This window comes from Acomys minous (genome assembly GCF_964271855.1).
Source record: "Acomys minous genome assembly, chromosome: 14".
Classification (NCBI taxonomy): Eukaryota; Metazoa; Chordata; class Mammalia; order Rodentia; family Muridae; genus Acomys; species Acomys minous.
In genome coordinates, this window is record NC_140496.1 from 73,366,980 (window position 1) to 73,379,772 (window position 12,793).

Here is a 12,793-nt window from a genome sequence, read left to right on the forward strand (position 1 = left end):
GTAGGAGGGGATTTGTGGCAGGGTCTTGGAAGAGAGACAGAGGAAGAGTAGGAATAGATAAAAACCAAAATACACTATATTTGTACACAAACACACATACAAACACACAATAACATCTCAAAGAATAAAACAATTAATTTAAAAATACTACACAATAACAAAAAAACTTGCCCATAATATCAAGCAGCTTAATTCTCCAGTACTTTTAGAAAAGAGGAACGTGGAAGGAACTAATAAGAACGTGAAGCAGCATTTTTCATCATTTATTTTTGTGTGTACAAATTTATCTCATGTTTTCTTCTGTTCTTGTTGACTGGAGCAAACATTGCTCCATATCTGCTACAAATGCAGTTTTCTACTTTACTAAGTAGCATGCCCACCTCACTCATATCCCATCCAATAGAGATTTAGTTAGAGCTCAAAAATTATTTGTGGTCTCTGATCATTTCTGACTCCTTTCTCTCTCTCTCTCTCTCTCATCTCTCTTTTTTTTTATCACTGGATAAACACGTTTCTGTGAGTTACTCATAAAAAAAAACAAACAAACAGTGCATTGACCCCTGCACACTTTTCCATTTGTTGGTTTTAGTGCTTTGGTAACCTGGCAGTTTACCCTCCCTCCTTTCATGTAGCATTCAGACAACACAAAGGCCTCTTCCACAGCAGGCTTGTTGCTTTTTCATCCCTACAGAGTCTTGTGCTGAGATAACAGAAGACTGGCCTCCAATCCAGTCTTAATTCCCATCTTAACTCTTAGACTTAAGAATACCCTGCTGTTAACTTTTTAAAAAATTATTTATGGTGAGAGGACTTGGTGGTTGTTATTGTTAATTTTCCACAATAATATGAGCAGAAGTGTTTTGAAGAGTCAGTGATTAAGACTCTGCCAGGGCGGGATAATTATGAACAATTAAAAAAACCAAATGCCCAGCAAAACTTCCATCTATACTGCCTGATGAAAGGCAATTATGGCCCACCTCATTACAAAATACACTGAGGTAAAGGTCAATTATCAATTATCAGTCAGTTAATTTCTGTTTCAGTGGCCATGTGCATTCTGATGAGTGTTAAATCTTGTCTTACTTGGTTCATTTTTAAGTAAAAAACAATTAAAACAATGGTGAAGAACCAGTTGCTGTGTGTTCGAGGCTCCTTGATTCTGGTGCTTCTACTCACGTCATCACCGTCAAAGTTATTTAAGTTAGCAGAGCCTGCTCTGCCTCCTGGATGCCATGAGCTGAGCAGCTTTGTCCCACACTGCTCTGCCTGTGGTGCTGTTCTGTTTCAGCACAAGTCTATGAATGGGACCATGTTCTGTTATATTCCGCTTCTTGTTTCCACAGTCTGCAATAGCACCACCGAGTGAGGACCAAGCTTAACATGCACATGTGCATCCTTAGGGGAAGGTGACCCAAACCAATGTAACTGGTTTGGTTTTGAGAACATTTCAAACTTTTGGTGTCATTTCACCTTTAACCTTTACTTTGTGTCTATGGGCCATATACAAATCCCTGCATCTTAGCAATTAGTTTTCTTATTTAATGTCCTGGGATTTCATTTCTCCCACCTAAGTAAAATCACCGAGCCAGAAAGGGCGGCTCATGCCACACATGGAAGGTTGAGGCAAGGGGTATGCTCTGAGTTTCAGGCCTGCTGGACTATAGCGTGATGACCTGCTTCAATAGTAATAATGCTAATAGTAATGACAATAATAATATTTTTTAATTGTATTATATTTCATTATGATAATGAAAATGCCATACTTTAACTGAGATAGGTAATTTGATAATGGCAATTTGCAGATGTGGAAACAAAGTCATAGAAACTGACTGTTAGTCATAGAAACGAGGAGTTCATTTAGGAAAAGAAAGGTAAATACTGAATCAAATCCAAGTGGGAAAGCATCACCCACTGAGGGTCCAACTCAGACAGTGCAGCATACGAGAATTTCAGGTTCCAACCCTCCTTCTGGAAATACAGTCTCAGGTTACCTTTAGGCAACATGGGGCTTCTCAGAGTAGGGATTGTCAAAGCTCATCGATGCTGTAATTTGGAAATAAGATTTATTATAAAAAAGGTAGAAACCCCTGCCTCAATTCTGTGTGTCCTCACAGTGCTTCGAGTAGAGCTTTCTGTCCTCTTTGCATGGGGTATAGAATTTACTATTCATTAATTACTTAAATCTTATGCCTTGCATAACTAATACATACTGGCTTCCTGAAAAAATGTTCAAGGTGATACTTTACACTAATTATTTGTAAAATATGCAAATTATCTTGGGGGTAATCCAGTGATTATTAATGTTTGGCATTCTAACTTTAGTTAATTATAAAATTAGAACTCTAAAACCACATGTAAATCATTTTAAGTAATAGGGAGGAGACTTTCTGAAAATTAAAGCCAATTCTATCTAAATATAGCCTTTTGCACAATATTGAGTTCCAAAAGTGTGTCGTTTTCTTGTAGATTTAATTTCTGAAAACATAAACATTGATAGCAAAGGGAAAATGAGCAAAAGCTGCCCACTGCAGATGAGCCCACTGAGGACACAGTGTTCCCTGTGGCAGAGATCTGAATGGCTTTACCTCCAGAAGGCTCTTCCTCAGGAGGAAAAAAAAATAAACACCCTTTCGGAAATATTTGACAAACCGTTCACTCTCCTAGGAAGTGCTATGATATTCAAATGCTTATATGAAGTTTCATGGCAGGAATAAGAACTGCATCTATTCTCTCCTTTGAAACAACCTAAAGATCACAACAATGTTTAACTGCTGTTCATGTATTAGACATCTGCCAGGATGTCTTGAGAGAGGAGACACAACACGAGGAGAGGAGAGTTCATTGATTGGTTCAGACATCACAAAGAGGGTATTAGATAGGAGCTGAGGCCTGAGCAAAGCACAGAGCTCTCCCTGAGTTGAAATACTGAGTGTTTGTGTATTGAGTGGGCACTCCCAGAGATTTACAGAACTGCTTCCTTGGGCATTTACCCGAGTTCGGTTCAGTGCAGACATTTGAAGGGACTACTCAGAGCAGGGCTTGGGGTGGGGCTATGGGAAAGGGACGGAATAAACAGTTCCTGGACATCATGTCAGACCAAGAATAATGAATGCTCACTGGTCAGAAGATAGAAAGCAACTCATGATTCTTGTAATATTATGCAGAGAACTCAGTAGCAGCTTGCCTTACAGTTGGCAAAATTCATCCTACCCTCCATGCTGTTTGGACCTGACTCACAAGCTTTCAGCAAGCCTTCAAAAGACCAATCTAGTACCCGGGAGCTTTATCATAAAACAATGATTAAGAATACTTGGGAAACTACAGAACAGTAAAAAATTTCAATGATAGAAAAAAATGGTCAGAATCTGGAAAAGTCTCTTCCTGAATCTGGAAAAACAATCAAACAACCTCATAAGACATGTGAAAGACCAGAAAGCATGATCAACAACAAAAAAATAAGAACAACTCTGCCAAAGCCACTCTCACCCCGTCTTGTGGTAGCTCTGGCAATGCTGAGGTGATAGGAGCACTTCTTCACTGTTATCCCAGCACATTAGAGACCGAAGCAGGAAGTTGTTATGTTCAAGGCAAGCTAAGTTATATAGCAAGACCCCGTCTCAAGGAATAAAATATTCCCTCTTCTCATACACAGTGTATAGCTTACATGCTATGCTCGCCTGGTCCAACCATGTTCACAAACGTCTCACCCAGCTTGTAATGGAAACTCCCCCAAGTTCCTCTCTGACTTGAGCTTTGTTAGTTATTGACCATTAGTTACTGGCTGGGGTTAGCACCTCTAAAGCCCACCTGGCAGGTGTCCTGCTGACTGTCATTTATACTCAATTCTTTGTTCTCACATTCACATGATCAGCTTCTCGCTTTAGCATGGTTGAGAAAGAACTCTATTACCGACACTAAGGAACAGCTATAGTCTTCTGGGTTACCTCAATTTAGCTACTTGTCGATGGGGTGGTCTCCTAGGTGAATGCATCTTGTTAGAAGCTTTCCTTATAGGTTGGTCTGTAGCAATTACCTGCATTAGACGTGAGGATATAAAAAAGGATGCTACAAGAGATACATATATGTGCCATGCAAGAGCTTCAGGAGGCAGAGCAGGAGGTGGGAGACATCATCCTGAAAGACAAGTCCAGTGGCAATAAACACGTAGAAAATAAATGATTATACACCAACATAGTGAAATGTATTTCAGCAGTAAAGGAAAACGATCAATTTAAGAATTTATCAATACAGATGAATGTCAAAATAAATACCATTGTGGGAAATTGAAAGTCTACTTTTTATATTTTTTTCATATAAGTTACAAGATGAAAAGTGTGCAGTGAAAGGGGCTAACAGTCTTTGCTGGAGTGTGAAGAGGGAGAGGATTGCAATATTAGCTCCTTTGTTGTTGTTGTTATTGTTGCTGTTATTGTTGTTGCTGTTACTATGATGAAATACCATGACCAAGGCAGCTTCACCAGAGTTTATTTAAGCTTGCAGTTCCATGACAGAGGGAGAGCCTGGCATCAGGTAGCAGACAAGAAGGCAGGAGCAGGAAGTTGAGAGTGCATATCTTCCAACTCAAGTGCAAGTTAAGAAGCAGGAAGGGGAAACTTTAAGCTATTTTTTGTCTCAAAGCCTATCCCTGTAGGGTACCTTCTCCAGCAAGGCTCTACCACCCGATCCTCTCCAAATAGTGTAAACAACTGGGGATGGAGTAGTCAATTAACTGAGCCCATGGCCAGCACTTTCATGCAACCCCATCCACTGGTTATAAACAGTATAACCAGCCTGGGGAAATTTTGAGGTTGATATATTTGCTCATTGTTTTAATAATGGTGATTTTTATAGATGTACCTATCTCTAGTTTGCTAAAATTGTATATTATAAACATGTTCAGTAAAAATGTAAGAAAAGTTTTTAACGAAGAAAAAAATTGTCACTTTTTTTCCATGTAAATTACTTGGACATTTTGATATTTTCAAGTAGACCAATACATATCAATTTACACAGGAGTAATGTTTGATAATTCTGTGGTGTCCTTGGCAAGAATGGAAATAAGAGTATTGTCATTGACAATATACTAAAATATTTTTTGGGGGGTTAATAACTACCTATCTCTACTTACAGCTATGTAAGTAGAGTACAGTTATCTCTACTTAAATCTATGTTTTTTATCTATAAAACATGCATACTTTAAATTAAAAATTAATTCAAATGCTAATAGAGTGAATAAAGGAAGAATTTGCTTAATTAATCATCCCTCATTAACAAGATTGTCTATTTTTTGTGGTTATATGTAATAACTTTCTTTGCCCTTTTTTAGATAGACACTTTAAATGACACATTTTTTGAATAATCATGAATAAAGACAGAACACCAAGGTCCTCCTCCTCATTACCGGTCATAGAAAGGAGTGGAATGCACAGCCCTTGTCCTATGCAGTGAACCAACCATGACCATGCAGCCTAGCTTTATTTTAGATTCTTGGCTGATAATCTGTCACGTGAAGGAATGCCACATGGCAACAAAAACAACTGTTCCACAAAACAACACAGTGAAATGTCAGATGTGGGTGAGCACTCTCCAGAGATTAAACACAAAGTGACTACATTTGTATGTCATTCTGAAAAATTAAACCACTGGGGTAGAAAACAACAAAGCTCGCTAGAAGTTAGAGTAAGGACACTCTCTTGCTAAACAGTGTCACAGGAGGGAAATCTTCTGGTTGTGGACATGCTTTATGTTGTGTGTGTGGTGACAGAAAATTCCTTTGAAGTTCTCAGAGTCTCTATGTATAAATTTTTAGTTTGACAACATAGATATAGCAAAGATTCTGAATTACTTCTAATAAGTTGTGATACAAGAGACCTGTGCCTTTTCATGCTACTAAAAATGTGCGTAGTTTTAGCCTAATCTTGTCTTCATATAGTCAGTATGAAGACTTCTGTGATTGAGAAAAAGAAAACTTTTCTTGATGACTTGTCAGTGTGATTATTAAATCTCTGGTGACATTTTGCTGACATGTCCAGAGCCTGTCATTTGCAACTCCTGTACTCCATCTACCCGCCAGATCATTTATGTTTAGAACTATTACTTAGAGATGACTCCTTTCTATCTGCAAGTCATAGCACTCTGGAAAAGATCAACTCTAGGGAAAATCATTTCCCCTAAAAGAATGGAGTAAAAGGATGTGAAACATAGGGTTTTCAGATGCTAAACATACAAACAAATATAATAAAGTAAAATCTGTGTAATGGAGAGCACATTTTTATAAATACAGAAAGGTCAAGAAGACTATAGTATTTTAGGTTTACATCTTATAGTTATTGAGAGATTTAAGATATTCTATCTTTTTTTTTCAGTGCTGAAAATCAAACCCTTGGTTTTTCCACATCTCATGCAAGTGCTCTACAATGGAGCTACAAACTCAGCCTGATATTTTATGTATATTTGTATATAATGTATATATGTATATTATTTTTTATTTAAGACTTACTTTAGTTTTGAATGTGTCATGTGGGTACCAGCAAGGCAGGGGAGCATCGCATCTTCTAGGGCTGGAATTACAATCACCTGATGACGTGAGTATTGGGAGCTCAACTTTGGTCATCTGTATGAGCAATGTGTTCCCTTAAAAGATGAGCCACCTCTTTAACCCCAGAATGTTCCAATCTTGTTTCTCAGAAAACACTATGATTTTGAATACTTAGTAAAAGTAACAAGATGTTTACTAGTGCAAAATAAATGCAATCTTTCTTAACAGGGAGAAGTTTTAAAATAGTAATTGTCTAAAGACAATTACTTAGTTACTGGGGCATCCTCGGGAAGCAGTGAGACTCTTGATTGCTGTAATCAGCTGGTGTCACTACGGAATACATCTCTGACATAAGGAAGCTACTCATCTCAACATCTCATCAATATATCAGAAGACTTGGACATAATTAAACTACTTCTGGGGTAGGGTAGGGGTAGATGTCTTTGTGAAATAGCACTCTGATGTAGAAACAGGTGACCTTTTAGCCAACTCACTAACAGTGTATTAATGGGAGCTGAAAGGACTATTGTGCTGAGAGAGACCTGAAGTCAAGATAAGGTTCAACATGAGGGATAGCATGTTTGATTATCAGTGTGTCCATTCACTCACATGGTGAAGTGAAGTTTCACACACTTTGTGTTTGCATCAGAGGGGTCTTAATTTCTATTCTTGTTGCTTGTATGGAATAAAATATATGACAAAAGTAACTTACTGGATAAAGGATTTATTTTTGCTTCTTGGTTCAAGGGTGTAGACCCTTATAGTGGGGAAGTAGAGGCGGTAAGAGCTTGAAGCAGCTGGTCATATTGTACCTGGGAATCAGAGATGGAGTAATGGTGTTGCTCAGTTTCCTTTCTCTACTTACATAGTCTAGGATGAGCTAGGGAAATGTGCCACCCACAGTGGGTGCGTCTTCCACCTCAATAAAATTAAGATAGTTTCCCACAGTAAGTCCAGATACCTATCTCCCAAGTGATTCTAAGTCTGTTAAATGATAATTAACACTAACTATAACAAGAGGGTAAAATCTGATTCTTCCTTTTATTAGCTTGCTAGGGCTACTATAACTATGTATCAGAGGTACTCATTCTCCTATACTCTTGAGCCATGGATACAGGCAACTGACTAGGTGTCTTAGTCACAGTCATGTCAGGCCATCTCGATTGATGATTCATAGGGAAGGGCCCACTATGGCCAGCACTATCCCTTTGCAGGTGAGCCTGGGCCATGTAAGATAGCTATCTGAACATGAGCCAGCGAAAAGTCAAAGAATGAGCCAGCAAGCATCATTCATCCATGGTTTCTGCTTCAGTTTTTCCCTTCAGTTCCTGTCCTGACTTCTCTCAAGAATAGATTGAGAGCTGGAAGTGTAGCCAAATAAACCCTTCTCCAGGCTGGTTCTGGTCAGAGCATTTTATTGCAGAAAAACAAACAAAAAACAAAAACAAACAAACAAAAAACACAAACTAGAACATCAGGCTAAAACCATCACATTTCACAGGTACTCCAACAGTAGCTGGTGACTGATGAAAGCAGATCTTAAGACATGGGTAGCACCAGTAGAAACAGCACTACAGTCTCAAAAGCAGAAGGACAGTAGATTCAAAAGGAAGTAGTGCTTCCACAAGGACCATTGTGACAGTGGCATCACTGATAAATGTGTCATTCAGAAACCAGTGGTGACAGCATTAGCATCAGTTGCATCTCTAAGAGACTCATCTGGGCTAACTGCCTAAGCTTCTTGTTGATGACTACGTTTCTCTCTCATATACTTTTTATGAATCTGACTTTTAAGCCATACAAAGGACTTTATCGCAAGTAGACTGTGTGCTCATTTTACTTAATGAGTCAGTATCAGTTTCTCTCATTTGCAGCTAGGATCTTTCATTAACAAATGTATGATGTTATTAGTGACAAAACCACTTTTGCTTCTTTCCACTCGCTCTGTAGAGCACACCTGGATTTGTTACTTGGTTATCGTAGAAAGTGTTTCTGGTCTCCTTTTTTTGAAATGTGCGTTTCCATATTTTTATCAATGTGTTATTTAATGTGGCTTCTCCTGTAGCTGAAATAATGGTGTAGATAAATTTTATGCCTTTTGACAAACAGAGTGAGTTATTTAGAAGTATGAGCTAAAAGTAGAAAATCCGTCTCCAGAAATATAAGCATCATGAATCATTTTTGTCATAAATTTAGGTGGTAATCCCAACCACTTCTCACATCTATATGTCAGCATCATCACCATCACTCCCCATCATCACTCTCCATCACCACCGTCATTTCCCACCCTCATTCTAACATCATCACCTTCATTTTTCACCTTTACTTCAACATCACCAGCACCATCCCTCATCTTCATTACAACATCAGCACCACTATTTTCCTGACAATTCCTCAACAACTAAATAACTGCTCCCCAGTTCTCCTATGTGCATAACACATGAACAAATTATCCTCCGGATAAAACCTTCAAAGGTGTCTCTTTATGAAGAATGAATTGTTAGTCACTACACTGCTTTGCTCTTGGCCACCTCAGAGTATGGTAGGATATGGAGGCTCCCACTTGCTAGGTTACCCTCCTGGCATTTCTTCTCTTAATTATCACGACTAAAGAGATCCTATCTAAAGGTTTTTGCCCTTGCTCTTCTCTCTGTCTTCTGGTGCTATTTCTAGATTTTTATAGAGTTCACATAGTCACTCAGCTGAAATCATCTGCAGGGGGTGGTCCTTATAATCTTTTCTAATTCACGCTTTATCCACATAATTCCTTTACTTTCCTTTTCATTCTCCTCTTCATTATCAACATCTGCAGTCACTCATTCATTTCTGTTTATGCATTTTTACTTTTCTCCCCATGAGAGCATTAGCCTCATGGGAGGTAGCAACTCAAACATTTTGTGTGTTTGTATGTATCCAACTGTATTTTCAGTGCCCAGAAGTATTTTTGATGAACAGTAATAAAGGAATGAAGCACAAGAATGAGGCGTCTTCATGGATTCTGGGATTGGGAGTGAAGAAAAGTGTTATATAGAACCTCATACTTCCTTGCTGTTGTAGTTTGTTTATTGCAGCTGGACTGCAGTCTCAGATAAGGCATTTTTGAGGTCTACACTTGGTTGTACCGTGTACCTAACTATCTAAAATGTCTATATACCAGGTGACTGCATATAATCAAGCATAGCTAAACCCAATTTAGAGAACAACACGATAATTAAATGAGAGTTGGAATGACCTCGGAACTCGCACAAACATTACGAATATCTTTGGAGGTTGACTCCTTAATTGATAAGTGTCCTAGACCTATACGCAGTATTTTGTGAAACCAGCTTGACAAATTTTCTGAAATGTTTATATTCAATCAGAACAGCATGAACAATTTAAACTGTTTTAAGTCACATTTATTGTTCTATTGGTATTTATGACTCCCAGAGAGATTCAGTTCAGCAATCCATTTATCACAATTTATCACAAATGTCCAGATCAGTGTAATTTACTCCCTTCTGAGAATAGTGTTATCTGTTGGTTGGTTGGTTCAGGTCAATTAAATTGGGAGCACAGTGCTATAAAATGTGGAGATTTTTTTTAAGTGACATATTTCCTGCGGTCAAAGAGTCTGTCAATTTTAACATTAGTACAAGTCATGTTTCTTGCTGAGTGTGACACTTGGTCTTTTTCCTGCTGAGTCAGTCTTCATCTTAGCTTCCTAGGCTGATCAAATAAAGCTAATAATATCACTGTCAGGAGAAAAGTGAAGAACAGTATGATGATGTTTAGAAATTGAACTTGCTAGGGAATTACAAGTTAGATCAATGTATTTTGGAATGCTTTGGTTGTGTGAAACAACAAACAAATCAGAATGTATTCTGCTTTCTGTTGAAGCTGAAAAATAATATAGAACATTATTCATTCAATTGTTTTAAAAAATGGAATTATGTAAAATGAAATACTTAAGTTAATGAAAATAATCAAATCAGCGAAGTAAGACGAGTAATACACATGTATACCATTTAAATAAAGCTTGACATCTCTTCACCATGCCACTTGGGGGTTCCTTATATAGATACAAATTCTTTTCAAGCAGTGTTTAACCGGGTTATGGTCACTTACACTAATTTGGATGCTATTCTGTCTTTGACAGCATGGGCCAGACATGATTAATCTCCAAGACAACAGTTTCAAGTTGTTCCCAGAAATACCAATAACCAGAATGCTAGATGTGCTAGATATAAAATAAGCATGCTTTTCATCTTAGCCACCTCTGTTAGCTATTCTGAACTATAACCAGCCCCCTCCCCCCTATTTTATGCAATCCCATTCCTGTATGTGATGTTTCCTGAAAGTTTAGGAACCCCCTCTGTGCCTCATACTTGCCTCAAAAGTTATTTTGTCTTACCCAAATGCATACACTCATGTGCACAGGAGCACATATACTCCTGTGACTCCACAAAGCTGATAGTCCCAGAAAAAGAATGGACTTGCTTAGGCATAAGGTTGTTGTGTAATTCAAATGCTGATATCTGTACCCCTCATATCTGGTTGCAGTCTTTGTTATGAGAATCTCCTGTCTCCATGTTGCATAAACACTTCTTCTTAATTGCTTCCTGGTATGCCAATAAAGTGGCGTACAACCAGTTGCTGAGCAGGGGAGAGACTAGGGCTGGACTTCCAGCCAGCCCAGGGAGGAGGAATTAAAGAAGGAAATAGGGGATTCAGCTAGGGGATTCAGTCATGAGCAGATGTCCAGGAGGAGAGAGAGAGAGATTGAGAGAGAGAGCTGAGCAAGGGAAGTCACAAAGGAGAAGTATCCCTGGGATGTGTGATGTGAGGAGGCCAAATTAGCTTAGAGGGTTAAGATTAGAGTAATAACTGTTCAGTTCTTGTACTGTGAAGCTTGTTTAAGTAATACAATGGAGTCTCAAATATTTGCATGATAGCTGAGTTAAGAGAGAAACCAAGAAAGAAACACAGTTTTACAAAAATATCTGTAACAGACTTGTCCATGTCGAAACTTCCAAGAGAATGTGGACAGTGACTGTATTGATTTTGTATTGATTTTGATCTTAGTCTCAGCTGAATTCTAAGCACTAATCACAGTGCCTTGTGTTTATATGTGCAAACATGTATAGGTACACATTTTTAATTACTCACTACTCAGTAAGACATATCCATGATTTCTCTGAACCTACGTAAAGGCAATGGAAAATAAATTGTATTTTTCTTTCACAGGGTTTACACTCTTATGCCTTAATGGTGCTTTAATGTTTGGGTAGAAATTTTATTTTGTTGCAGGTATCATTTACAGCAAACTATAATAGACTGTGATAAATCTCCCATATCGTTCCTGGCAGCAAAAGTGTATAGCTTCTTCTTTATAGCATTTTCCTATGGCAGAATATTGCTGTAATTGATGAACCTGCATTGATACTTTGTCACCACAGCTTCTATTACATTCTCTCTATTACATTCTGTGAGTTTTGAGCAGTTTATAATATGTATCACCTATTAAAATATTGTGCAGGGTGGGGAGATAAAGTACCTGGCACACAAGCACAAAGACCTGAGTTCAAATCCACCAGAAACACATGGCTGTATTTATCTCTGACCCTAGTACAGAATAAGAAAGGTAGAGCAGGAAGATCCTTGACACCTGCTGGGCAGCAAGTCTAGCCAATGAGCCAGTGTTAGATTTAGTGAGGATCTTTTCTCAAAATATATGATGGAGTTTGATGGGGAAGATAAATAGTCCACATCTGTGGGGCCAGGGGGCTATGGGACTTGAGAAGCCAATAGGAGCAAGAGTGGGAATTGAGTTGTGTCAAAGCCCCAGAGTTCTCATCCAGAGATTGTTCGGAGCAGGACTGCTTCCCATTTGTCCTGGGTCTACATGTTCAGGCACAGGTAGCCCTATACCACACCTTTGCCCTCCTGGAGGAGGTCATATAGCCTGGTAGCCAGGCTAAACTTCCTTTCCCCTTATAAGGTCATGTCCAGCATAACCTAGAACTTCTCCTCATACAAATGAGGTATCTCCAGCATCCTGGCCCCAGCCACTGATGTACATTCATTCTAAAAGCTCCTACTCACCCCCTGAAGGTTTAAGTAGCCTTTTCTCAACCCAAGTAAGCAATCTGTCTCACTGAAAACTGTCTCCCAAGACGTCTGTTTCTCACCTTGCTCACAGCCACCTGAGGTCTCTTTTACTCCCAGTCTTCTGCCTCACTTCATCCTCTTAGGACCCACCAGTCACAACCATGG